This window comes from Mirounga leonina, unplaced genomic scaffold (assembly GCF_011800145.1).
Source record: "Mirounga leonina isolate KUSES-001 unplaced genomic scaffold, KU_Mleo_1.0 Mir_101283, whole genome shotgun sequence".
NCBI lineage: Eukaryota > Metazoa > Chordata > Mammalia > Carnivora > Phocidae > Mirounga > Mirounga leonina.
In genome coordinates, this window is record NW_023270096.1 from 3,102,770 (window position 1) to 3,113,632 (window position 10,863).

The following is a 10,863-nucleotide window of genomic DNA, read 5'->3' on the forward strand; positions in this document are numbered from 1 at the left end:
ACAAATTCAATAAACCCATTCAAAAGCACATAAAGACATATTTGGTATACAGTATATGCTATACAAGTGTTAGCACCCCTGGTCAAGTTATATGGGGAATACCTATCCTACCTTGGGCCTTTGGGGAAGCTGCTTCTCCCTGTCCTAGATAGAATGAGACATAGTTACGGAATTGGTCACCAGCATCAAGGTGCCATCTTGGAATACCATCAGCTTCCAAAGAGCCCCCCTTGCACTCCAGCTACCACTTTCTTTGGTGTGTTGCCCAACTGTCTCTGAGTGAATTTGAGAGATGGGAGAAGTTGAACAGCATCAGAGTTTCCAACTGCTCATGTAAGTGGGATGCACATGGTAATTATTTTCTTCCCCAGGATAAAGATCTTGACAACCATGTGTCTTTACAGTGAAAGGCAGGGTTTCTGTAGGTAGCTGCTTCAATGTTAAGCAACATTATGACCCTCAAGAATATATTTTTTAAAGATTTTATTTATTTATTTGACAGAGAGACAGAGAGAGAGGGAACACAAGCAGGGGGAGTGGGAGAGGGAGAAGCAGGCTTCCCGCTGAGCAGGGAGCCCGATGCGGGGCTCGATCCCAGGATCCTGGGATCATGACCTGAGCCGAAGGCAGACGCCTAACGACTGAGCCACCCAGGTGCCCCGACCCTCAAGAATATTTTATGTCCTAATCATTAGAACTGTAATTATATGGCAAAAGAGATGCTGAAATGTGATTAAGGTTACTACTGACTTTAAAATAGGGAGACTATCCTGGATTATCTGTGTGGGCCCAATGAAATCACTCCAATAAAAGAGTAAGCCCTTAACAGCAGAGGCAAAAGAGGAAGTCAGAGAGATGCAAAAGGGGAAGCAGGATTTGACATGCCATTGTTAGCTTGAATATGGAGAGGGGCACTTGTCAAAAAAATGATGACCTCAGTCACATAACAACAAGGAACTGAATTCTGCCAATAACCAGCTTGGAAGAAGATTCTGAGCCCCAAATGACAACCACAACCCCAGCTGATATCTTGATTTTAGTTCACTGAGACCCTAAGAAGAGAATCCAGCCACACTATGCTGAATTTGTGACCTACAGAAACTGTGAGAGAATAAATGGATGTTGTTATAAGCTGCTCAATTTGTAGTCATTTGTTACAGCAGCAACAGAGAAATAATACAATGCTCTGAGCCTCAATTTATATATCTGTCAAATGGAGCAAAATGCCTTATCTTGCCTACCTTTTGGGTTGTTATGAGGACAAAATGATGGATCTAAGAGGGCTCTGCAGTTTCAAGTTATAAAACTGTTAGGATATTTTCCAACAGGGAAAAAAAGAGTCCATCTGTTTTGAAGCAATTGGATTGAAACAATTAAAAGCTTAGAGCTGTGGGGTGTCTGGATGGCTCAGTTGGTTAAGCATCTGCCTTCGGCTCGGGTCAAGATCCCAGGATCCTGGGATCGAGCCCCACATCGGGCTCCCTCCTCAACAGGGCATCTGCTTCCCTCTCCCTCTGCCCCTCCTCCTGCTCTTTCTCTCTCTCTCTCTCAAATCTTAGGAAAAAAAATCTTAGAGTTGATATTTCCCAGAAGTGCTGAGGGTTTGGAGGGCTGCTTCTCCTCTCCTAGGGAAGCAGCACAGTATAGATGAAATCAGAAAACCTAGGTCCAAGTTTATTTTCTACTTGCATGTCCTTAGTCATGTTGTGTCACCTCTCTGAGCCTCAGTAAAATGAGGGTAATGATCTCTGCTCTGCCTAGATGATATGGTTGTGTGAGGCTTGACTGAAACAATGACTGTAAACATGTGATGGGGACAAAATACCCAGATGGAACGTTTATCAGTCCTCCCCAGTGTGTGCTCTGATGTTGGAAGCAGATATGATTTGGATAAACTAGTCACCCAAAGAGAGTTGAACTTTGATCACCTGTTTTCTGCCATTGTCTCTGGTATGTGGCCTTAGACAAGTCCCTTCTCCTCTCTGAATCTGTTTTTCCATTTTAAGAGGTTATATTATAGCCAATTGTCTTCACCTAATAGGCATCAGAATCACTTGGAGAGATGAGTGGCAGATGGCGGATAAGTAGAAGTTCTCTCCTTTTTATATGCCCCTCCTACCCCCAATAAACTATCCCCTAAAAGCTCAAGTCAGAGCAGTTTACTTTATTAAATCATGCAAAGTAAGCCCTATTTAGGATATAGGATTTGAATCCCAAGTATGTGGTTTGAAGCAATTGATTCTCAAATTTCAAAGTTTTTTTTTTAAAGATTTTATTTATTTATTTGACAGAGAGAGACAGAGCGAGAGAGAGAACACAAGTGGGGGGAGTGGGAGAGGGAGAAGCAGGCTTCCTGCCGAGCAGGGAGCCCAATGCGGGGCTTAATCCCAGGACCCTGGGATCATGACCTGAGCCGAAGGCAGATGCTTAACGACTGAGCCACCCAGGCGCCACTCAAATTTCAAAGTTTTCTAATTTAAATTTTTCCTAGCCCATTTCAAGCTGGTTAACTAGAGTCATGCCCCTCCCAGTTCCTTGCAATTCCCATTAATGTTGCTTTGTTGTGACTGTGAGATTTCCTCCCAGAATACCCCTTCTTATGTGAACTGAGGATGTTAAACTAGGGCCAGACAAAAGCCTATAGATTTGTCCATGTTTTAATTAAATGTAATCTGTAGCAAAACCCACAGTTGAGAATAACAGAACATCAAAACTTAAAAGGCACTTTAAGACTATCCTGTTTAAAGACACTCACATGTGGAATATAAGGAATAGTGCAGAGGATCATAGGGGAAGGGAGGGAAAACTGAATGGGAAGAAATCAGAGAGGGAGACAAACTATGAGAGACTCTTGACTCTGGGAAACAAACTGAGGGTTGTGGAAAGGGAGGTGGGTGGGGGGATGGGGTAACTGGGTGATGGGCATTAAGGAGGGCACGTGATGTGATGAGCACTGGGTGTTATATGCAACTAATGATTCATTGAACTCTACATCAAAAACTAATGAGGTACTATATGTTGGCTAATTGAATTAAAAAAAATAATAAGGACAATTTGAGACCTACAGAGAGGGAGGTACTTGCTGAGCATTAAAGAGAATCAGTGACAGAGGCAAATCTGGAACCCCCAGGGCTTCTGAAAGGAGTTCCTTCCACTGCTGCATGTTGCCTTTCCACTGCCTTTAGTGGTCAGAGACTGGAAAATCAAGTGATTTTTCAGTCTTTTTCCCTAGGCTGGTTTCACTATTCTTTGAAGTGGAGAAACTTCATTTACATGTCATCTAAGTATGAGGCCATATACAAAGCACTCTAAGTAGTCGTCAGCTATGGACACAATCTTTCTAAACACTCCCAACATAACCAGATTAGCCTTATCCACCATTTTTGGTCTTTGGCTCATCCAAAGTTCTCCTTCCTCAACCTGCTTTTCTGTTTCAAATGCCTTATATCAGTGCTTCTCAAACTTTAATGAGCATAGAAATATAGAGCTCTTATTAAAATAAAGGTTTTGATTACAAATGTCTGTCGTGCTGCTCAAGAATCTGCTTCTAACAAGCTCCCAGGTAATGATGATGCTGAGGGGGATGATGGACCACATTTGGAGTAGCAAGACTTATAGATGTTGTTTCCATCAGTCTCATTTCTAAACATCTTCTCTATTTACCACCAGGATTCCTTTACTACTAAGGGGGGTAGTGTGATGTATTAGAAACAGTAAGGCCTCTGTAGCTTCCAGTCCTGAATTTTTATCAATCCTTAGCTGTGTGATCTTGAGCAGTCATTTCTCATCTCCCTGAACCTCAACTTTCCTTATCTGTAAAATGGGGCTATTACCCATCATGCAGTGATGTTGTGAGGCCTGAGGGAATGACAAGGGTTTGGTGCAAAGTAGACTGTAGATTGAAAATCCTGGTTATAAAAGGTTATAAAAGGAATCCTGGTTATAAAAACCAAAGCCTGGGTTTCCTTAGAATTGCAAAAGATGACATGAGCAGTGCATGGTGGCTGCATCATCATGTCTAATATGCTCAAAGACTGTTTCCATGAAAAAACTGCCACTAGATATATGCAACTGATAAATCACTAAATTCTACCTCTGAAACTTCTAATACACTACATGTTAACTTGAATTTACATAAAATTAAAAAAAAAACTGCAGATGGACACCATCAATACTGGACAGTCTGCATATTTTATTGAAAGTCACATGAATGGGCCCCAGGATCTCTTTCTTTTGTCTGATGTCACATATATATTTCCCATAGGCAGTCTTTCTAGCATCTATTAATGCCCTTGGTATCAAGTGCTTCTTTTCCCTGTGAAAATGAAGACTTTTCGTCATCAAAAACATCTCTTCAAGGTATGTTGCTTCTCTCTGCAATTTTTAAGTGCTCCTAAAGCTTTTTGGGCTTGTAGTGTGTCAAGGCTATTTGCTTGCAGCTATGTTAAAACTAGTATCATTGATCTACATTCTTTTGAAAGCGATTTTTTTCTGGTCACAGAGACACATCTTCCTCTACTACTTTATTCTAGTTATTACATAATCAAGGAACTTCTAAATAAGGGAAGTATCCTAAAACAATTATTTTAGAAATACTAGAGTATTTCTATATGATGCTGTTTTATTACTGAAGTCGGGTGCTGAGTTTCACACCCCCACCCTGTGGCTGGACAACCTCCCCACCTTTTTTAAAGCAAAAACTTCAATGATATTTCTTATTCTAAATTATCTCTTAACTTTTGTTATCACCACAGAAAACCTTGTAAGGATTTGACCCCAAGGCATTAAGTACCAGAGAGGCACCAATACGTTTTGTCCTTCTCGAACTGTATGTGTGGATGTCTTCAGTCTCTTGGACTGAAAATAAACATGCTACAACCATGGTAAAGTACATAGACATATACAAGGACCCTTTTTTCTTTGAAAAACAGCTAAGCCAAAGACTTAGTAACTACGAACTAAAAAGTAAATTCATTTCACAAGGTAAAATTGAATGATCTTTTTAAAACATTACCAAATGGGTATATGGAAGGTTAGGAGAAAGCCCAACTCAGAAATCTCTTCCAGTCCAGTTTTTGTTCCCCTGTAAACTAGACCTGCCCTACTTCCCTTCAAATGCTTGCTTTTTAATATTTTATTAGGCAGAGAAAGTCAGTCATCCAGTTCCAGTAATGTAGCCTCTGTGTGGTAAAGAGAAAAACAGCATGGGGTACAGAGTCGGAGAGGCCTGGATTCGAGTCACAGTCCTGTTATTTACTTTCTGTGAGACCTTGAGCCAGTTACTTTAGCCTTCTGGGCCACAATTCTTTTTTCTGTAAAATGAGGGACTAGCATCTACTTGCATCATTGTTTTAAGGACAAAGGAGATTATGTATATGAAGCACTTAGAACTTAGTAGGTGCTTAATAAATGTTATCACTGTCAGTTCAAGGTTTATGGTTCATCCATTGCCAGTTTCTCTAACCTGCTGGCCAAGGTATGCAGATAATTTCCTATAGTTGCCACTCTTCAATTATCACCCCATTCCCATAGCCTCTTCTGAATGACTATTCATCCATCAAGCCTGGGCCAAGCCAGTTTCATTCCATGACAGTGAGCCTCACCACAGAAGCTTTTGCTCTTTAAATTAGAACGTAAAAGGGGGAGGCACTGAGGTTCATTTTTGGGCCTTCTTCAGGTATAGCCTAGGGCAGGGGCAGAGCTATCCAGCTACTGCTTCCCGGTCTCCAGCCAGCCTGGTAGTCCCAACTTTCTAGGCCAGGCTCTTGATCTATGTCCCAGAAAACACACAGTAATCTCATGGTCACATTTCTGGGACATCTATTCAACTGGGACTGCAGTGGCTTTCTCTGGTTCTCAATAATCTTTCAGTATTTGTAGTGGTGATTTTGGTATTCCCCCACCCCAAGAAAACAAAAGTGAAATGATGGCCCTACCATCTTCAAATGTACTGAAGCCCCACTGGCCACTGCTTCTGTGGCCAAAATCTACATACCTACTTGCTTTAGTTAGTTATCTAATGGGGCAAAGCAAGCAGAGAGGCCACAGCTCTGAGAATGGGGCTCAACAAGTACTTCCTGGGTGAGGCCAGGAGTCTCACAGCAACTTCCTTTGGGGGTGAGCCTCAGGTAGAATGGTGATCACTTGGCTCACTTGTTCCTGGTTCTTGTTAACTTGGCCTTTGAGACTAGGTAGAGCTGAGAGAGTTTTACGTGGCCACCTGGGCATGTCTTTATTGGGAATAGCATCAAGTTTCTGCTCGATTACTTCCACAAAGGCCTACATGTTACTAATTCACGAATGGATCATGTTGAGTTCAGTTTTGAAAGTGGTTATCATCTTTCAGTAACATTGTTTCAAAGGCATCTCAGAGTTGGTTTGGGCATGTGTGTATTCTCTCTCTCTCTTCCCCTTCCTCCATCTCCCTCTCCTTTCTTCTCTTCTTCTCCTCCCTTCACCCATGTCTATGCTTCTCTCTCAGTTCCATAGTGAAGGTATTGCTAGAAGGGTTCAAGTAGGAAAGCCCTTTTTCTCACACTTGGCCATATTATAATTACACAGACCCTAAAGACAGGTTATGGCCTGAGAGCATGGGAACACAAACAGTGACACTTTCTCCAGCAGCTTCCCATCAATAAACAAGCATCAGAAATGTCTATTCAGATTTCTGAGTCACTACACAGGTTGTGTTTTAGTTCCTTTCTAATGACTGAAATGGCAAATGTAACACCAGGAGCTTGTGTCTGAAAGTTTTCCACTTGCTAACAAATATGGGAGGCTCAAGAAAGAGGGTAAAAGCCCAACACTCAAAATGATGACCACTAACGCCACCAATCATAAGGCCCCTTGTTAGACAAGTGTCGTATAATGGAAAGAAACTTGTACAGGAGCCCAGGGACCTGGGTACTTGTTTAGGCATGGCTGATAACTTGCTCTGCCTCAGTTTCTCCAATAGTAAACTAGGCAATTAGACTAAATAATTTTGGAAGGCCTTCCAATCAAATACTTTATGGGTTGTAAAGAGTCTTTTATCTCAAGTGTTATGGTTCTTAACCCTTATTGGGTCACAGGCCCATCTGAAATTCAGTAGAATGTTATGGACCATCTCCCCAGAAAAGGTACATTGTCATGGAATTCTGCATACCATTTCAGAAGCTTCATGGAGTTTCTGAATCCATGGACACTGGGTTAGGAGTTGCTTCTTGCTGGAGATAAAAGCTTATCTGCAGAAGGCAAACATGAAGCAACAGTGCCAGCTGCCTCACCTCAATCCATTTTAACAATTTTTCCCAGTATTTGACCCAGAAGTGGAACTTCTGCAGGACAGATACAGTCTGCTTTTTTAAAGAATTGTTTTCAGTTTTTGTTTCTTTCTTGATTGTTTAGAAATTAAGCTGTCAGGAAAAAAATAGGAGGAAAAATAATTCAAACAGACCTAAGGCTTCAACATGCAAAATATTCTTTGCAGATTTGTCCTAAGTGGTTTTATGCAAAAATAGAAAGGCCACCGTCCTGAGTTCACATGAAGTTGTGGTTGATATCACCCATATGCTGTTTGGCCCAATAGGAACAGACAGGTTCTTGGCAATATACTGCAGTGCCAGAGCTCCAACCTGGTGCCAGGGTCATTATCCTCAGTAGGAGACATATCAAGATTCACCAATGTTTGGCAAACATTCCTACTCTTCTACTTCCAAGGCAAGCAGTGGCCCCAAATCAAGTAGCTTTTACTTCAGGGTAAGACCTCTGAGATCAGTCTTTAGTCCCAAGTATTTCAGAGTTTGATGGTCTTTTGAGGAGACAGGAAATTCAAAGAAGAGTTGAAAACTAAGCTCCTTTCTTCAACTCAGGTCAGTAGATAGCTTGGTTTCTGCAGTCTGGCTTGAGGGAGTTCAGCCATTCACAATCATATAGGAGCTCAACATAGACCTTCTGAGGGAACAAAGACAGAAAACATAAGAGAAATAAACCTGTGTCTAAGACATGTGCCCCTTATTTTATAGCATCCTAGAGCCTGAAGGTCCAGGGCCAGGAAGGAGCTGCTCTCTTCAGCACAAAATGACTCAGCACAGAAGAGTTTGAAGAAGACCCTTCCAGAACAGTGAAGGGTCCCCTGAGGCCAAGGATTTTAAAACCTGAAAAGGAAAGAAGAGAGTAGGTAATTAGCTAGGACTGGTCAAGTACTTAACAGCCACTGAGAAGTGAGGCCTATCTTGGTAGGTAGGTAAATACATAATTGGTAGCTAATCTTCTGAGCAACAGAGGCTGGCTAGGAAAAGGCCCTTACAACTTAGATCCCATGAAACAGGCCTAAGATGGTGCTATAATCAGGGCTGGAAACTGTGCATTTGACCTCAATTGTAATCCCCCAGAAGTCTACAGAAGATGAAGCCTGATACCTTTGAGACTACCCACCTACAACATAGACACTGCCTTTATGGCCCTATACTGACTCCAAATTTCTTTTTTGGGATTTCACTTCCATGAGGGATAATAAGGAAAAGCTTATCAGCCTATGGACCCCTGAGGACTGGCAGTGATAGGAAGTAAAGGGAGGCTGGGGAACAAATGGAAAGCTCTTCTCCAGATACCCAGATCTCATTTATAAGTATATTGGTTAATGTCATGCCAGAAATCTGATAGCCAAACAATTAGAACTCCTAGGTAGAGAAAAATAAATTCTATGATCTCTGTAGCTCCTGCGACCTTAGCAAGTTAATTTATCCCCTCTGAACCTCAGTTCCTTTATCTGCAAGTTAAAATATATATTATCCTCTTTATTCTGGCATCTGGTATGGATCTAATGAAATAATGGAAGTGAAAGTACTTTTCATTAAACAAATATACAAGACTAAGGATAGAGGTTCGGGGGAAAAGACTTAAATAGTGATTTGGTCTGAAGGTGTGAAGTCCCTATATGATACTTAAGTGGACTCATGGTACTTGCTATAATACCAAAAGAGAGGTTACCGATTTTCTTATAGACCCAAGGGATGTCAGAGTTACAGGGTTCCAAACTTTTAATTTTACAGATTGGGAAATTGAGGCTAAGAGAACAAAATGTACTTGCCACATGTCACAGTCTAGGATTCCTAATGAACTTTATCCAAAGGCAACTTGTAAAACTACACTGTAATTCGGTTGGGGGGGAGAAAGAAAGGAAAGAGGAAGGAGACTTAAAAACACAGGGAACCTCAGAATTGGAAGGTAGTAAGTTTAAGGGTCACATAATTACAGGTTAATGAACTGAGACATGGAATGTGTTCCTATCCTCTGGAACCACAAGATATTTTAGTCCTCAAAAGCTCAGATCCCATAAAGAAGGCTTACGTGTTACAAGGTTCTGTAATCAGGAGTGGAGACTACATACCGGAGGCCTCAACTCTCATCTCCAGGAACTCTGCCTTGAGAACTGTGGGTAAAGGAGGAAAAACATTTCACTAAACCTCTAGAAATCAGAACTGAAAAGGCAAAGCAAGGGGATGGGTGACCCTTCCAGGCCAGTGCCAAAGAGTCCATTTGAAAAATGGGAAATGATTCCATCCAAATGTTTCAGAACATCTAGATCTATGCTTATAAGTTGGGCTACCTCTCTGGCAGATTTAGCAAGCCCAGTAACCGAGATACAAAGAAATCTCTCAGGTGTCAGAACAATCCTTTGAGTGTTACACTATGGGAGGTTAGTGAAGCCCAGAGAAACTGGCCCGAAGACTATATTCTGTGATTATTTCTAATAGGTAGAAGGGCAAGGTGGAAGGAAGGGCAAATGTCATGCAAAACAAGAATCATCCTTTGCCTTGAAGATCAAACCAACTTTCCCCAGCCTCTTGATGTGCTTATATCAGTACTAAATTAGCCTTGTCTGGGAATAGCTGGAGGGAAGAGACAATCCTAAAGAATGAAGCCCTATATAGTGTTGCCAGAATATCCCAGAAAATAGCTGGTCCCAGGGCTATTTCTGTAGCATTGTTTTTCACTTCTTTCCTAAGTCTATTTATACTTACTTCCTGAGTGATCTTATTCCCATTCATGGTTTAAATCACCACCAAATATTGAGAACCCACCAAAGGGCCACTATTCATATTGTGGTAAATGTAAATGTCCCATGAAGTTGCACAGTGGCTGTACTCAACAGTTCTACCCTTAAATTAAATCTCTGTGGGTTCAACCCCAACTACTATTCTAAGTTGCAGTTACCTACTGGACATTTCTTTTTTTATTTAAGTTTTATTTAAATTCCAGTTAGCTAACATACAATGTAATAATAGTTTCAGGTGTACAATAGAGTAATTGGACACTTCCATACAATACCCGGTGCTCATCACAAGTGCCCTCCCTATGCCCACCACATATTTATCCCATTCCCACCTCCTTCACTTTCGGTAAACATGTTTGTTCTCTATAATTAAGAGTCTGTTTCTTGGTTTGTCTCTCTCTCCATTTTTTCCCCTTTGCTCATTTGTTTTGTTTCATAAATTCCACTTGAGTGAAACTATAAGGCATTTGTCTTGCTCTGACTGACATATTCCCCTTAGCATAATACTCTCTATCTCCAAGTAGTTGCAAATGGTAAGATTTCATTCTTTTTAATGACTAATATGTCATTGTGTGTGTGTGTGTGTGTGTGTGTATACACACACAATGTCTTCTTCATCCATTCATCAGTCAGAAATGGGCTGTTTCCATATTTTAGCTATTGTAGATAATGCTGCTATAAACATCGGGGTGCAGGTATCCCTTTGAATTAGTATTTTTGTATTCTTTCAGTAAATACCTAGTGCTGCAATTGCTGGATCAGAGTGAAGTTCTATTTTTGCCTTTTTTATTAAGATTTTATTTATTTATTTGACAGAGAGAGAGCGA

The 10,863-nt window shown here is 41.1% G+C and overlaps 1 long non-coding RNA gene across 1 annotated transcript; it reads right to left on the minus strand.

The window, feature by feature from the left end:
- Positions 1-3,236: 3,236 nt before the first annotated feature.
- LOC118015816 lies at positions 3,237-9,644 on the minus strand. The gene is made up of 2 exons (XR_004680710.1): positions 9,371-9,644; positions 3,237-8,135 (listed from the first exon to the last, which is right to left on the minus strand). It is a non-coding gene; the product is annotated as an uncharacterized LOC118015816 (long non-coding RNA).
- Between the last annotated feature and the right edge of the window lie 1,219 nt (positions 9,645-10,863).